This window comes from Mirounga leonina, unplaced genomic scaffold (genome assembly GCF_011800145.1).
Source record: "Mirounga leonina isolate KUSES-001 unplaced genomic scaffold, KU_Mleo_1.0 Mir_151, whole genome shotgun sequence".
NCBI classification, from domain to species: Eukaryota; Metazoa; Chordata; class Mammalia; order Carnivora; family Phocidae; genus Mirounga; species Mirounga leonina.
In genome coordinates this window covers 4,197,577-4,200,144 of record NW_023270377.1, presented here as the reverse complement: position 1 = coordinate 4,200,144, position 2,568 = coordinate 4,197,577, and positions in this window count along the sequence as shown.

The following is a 2,568-nucleotide window of genomic DNA, read 5'->3' as shown; positions in this document are numbered from 1 at the left end:
CCCCCCCCCCCCCCCCCCCCCCGTCCCACGGAGGCCCGGGTGTTGGGCTGGTATCAGCTTATGCGCAGGCCAGGTGCTGCTGGAGTGCAGCATAATGAGAGCTCCCCACCCTCTGAGCCTCATAAACATTGGAGCCTGGCTGGTGGGGTGAAGCACCACATCTCACGGAGGATGGGTTGAAAGTGGTCCATGCTACTTCATACCTAGGGTGAAATGTTGCTCCCCAGTTTCTCCCTGTCCCAGGTCAGAGGGCTCAGAGTGGGTGTCTTGCACCTGCTTCCCGGCTGGCCCTCCCTCCTAGCCTTCTTGTCAAGGATGAGCTTGTCCTCCATCTTCCCCACATCATTCACATTTCTCCAGACCAGAGCTGAACTGACTACTTTGATCCAATATTCCCACTTTCATAGGGGTCCCCAAGGCCCAAGGGCTGTGGTGGCAGGTGACAGTCGTCACAGTTTAGCAGATATGAGGCTACTGGACTCAGAGTCAAGATAGCACAGAGAACAAAAGGAATGAGGAAGACCAGAGGGACTGCGGGGTTGGCAGATGGGTAGGGATGTGTGTGTGGGGATGGTAACTGGGGCTCCCCTTTGGCTCCCTGGGTCTCTTCTTTGAGGCCAACTCATGCTTGGATGACCCACACAGGCCTTGGAGTGTGACACAATGCCAAGCCAGGCCCAGAGGGGGCAGTGACTGTTACCTGGGGATGCAGGTGGGGGTTACCAGTAAACTGTGTAGCCCCCCTGTGTCTATTTCTTCTCCTCTAGAATTTCTACTCTTCGGATATTGTAAGGTGCTTCTGCCCCCTTACTTCCTGGGCCTCCATTTAGCTGAGTAAAGCATGCTTGTTTCCCATGAATTTTTTCATTGTCAATTGATTCCTTACAACTTACATTTTTCATGGTTCAATGTGACCTGATTTTTATTTATTTTAAAAGATTTATTTATTTATTTTAGAGTGAGAGAGAGTGCGGGGAGGAGGGGCAGAGGGAGAGTGAGAGAGAGAATGCCCAAGCAGACTCCCTGCTGAGCACGGAGACCTGTGTGGGGCTTGATGTGGGGCTTGATCCCAAGATCCTGAGATCAGATCTGAGCAGAAACCAAGAGCTGATGCTGAGCCATCTGTGCCACCCAGCTGCCCCTGTTACCTGCTTTTAAAAAACATACCATAGGATTCCAGATGAGCTCCCTAAGGACATATGCAGAGATAAGGTTTTTGGCACAAAAATTGTAATCAAAATTGACAACAGGGCAGAGATGCTATAGAATGTATTATACTAAATCTTTTAAATTTATGGCATTTTAGAGCTATTTTCTTTCTAGCCTGCTTTCATACAGAGCAGGCTAGAGGCCCGAGCCTCCATTTTTAGACTTTGATCTCATAGTCAATTGATTCCTTAAAATCCTAGTTTTTAAAAAAATATTTTATTCTAATTGCAAATGCATTAGTTAATTAACTGCAAATGCATTTGTTAATTAATTGTGGTATGCAGTAAATGAGAAAAGTCTGGGAAAAACTCCAAATGACAAGGAAAATAAACATTCTTGTACACCACTTCCTAGAGGTGCCTGCTCTTCTCATTCTATGTATATGTGCGTGCACCCTAAAATGCATCATCCTGATCATATTTCATCCTTGGAGCTGTTTTGTTAAACATGGCAAATACCAAGGGAGATTTTCAGAGGGAAATTTGTAGCTCTAACAGTGTATATTTAAAAGAAAAAAGGCTAAAATCAATGAGATAATTGTCCTCAAAAACTTAGAAAAAGAAGAGCAAATTAACCCCTAAGAAGTGTGGAAAGGAAGAAATGGTAAAGATAAGCTCAGAAATCAATACAATTTAAACATTACAAAAGCGACTCCTTGAAAATGATGAAGGCCTGAAGAGACGAGCCAAGGAAATGGAGAAAATGCATAAATAACTGACATTAGGGATTCTACTTCACATCCTACAGATTTAAGGATTGTTAGAGGGTACTGGGAACAACTTTATGCCAATAAATGTGAACATTTAGATAAATTAAATGAATTCCTTAAAATATACAACTTACCAAACTGACACCAGAAGAAATAGATTCTGAAGTGCTTTATAATACTTTAAGAAGTTAAATTGGAAACTGAAATCCTTTCCACAAAGAAAACTCAATTTGCCTGTAATGCTACCAAAAATTTAAAGATGTAATGCTAATCTTGCACAAATTCTGACAGATAGAAAAAGAAAGAATTCTTTCCTACTGATTTAATGAGGTGTTGATATGAAAAGCCAACAAGAGCATTGTGAGAGAAGAAAATTATAGAGCAATTTTATTTAAGAACATAGCTGGAGATATTCTATGCAAAATATTAACAAAGATAATACAATTATTATAAAAAGCACACTTCAAATGCAACCTTTTATTTGAAAATGCAAGGCTGGTTTAACACTCAAAACATCAGTTACTACACATGAGTCAGAACAAGTAAATTATAGCATGGTGGCAATAGGACATAAATGGGACAGAAAGACTGTAGCAAAGGACGCAAAGAATCAACTAGCTGTTACATAGGACACAAAGAATCAACTAGCT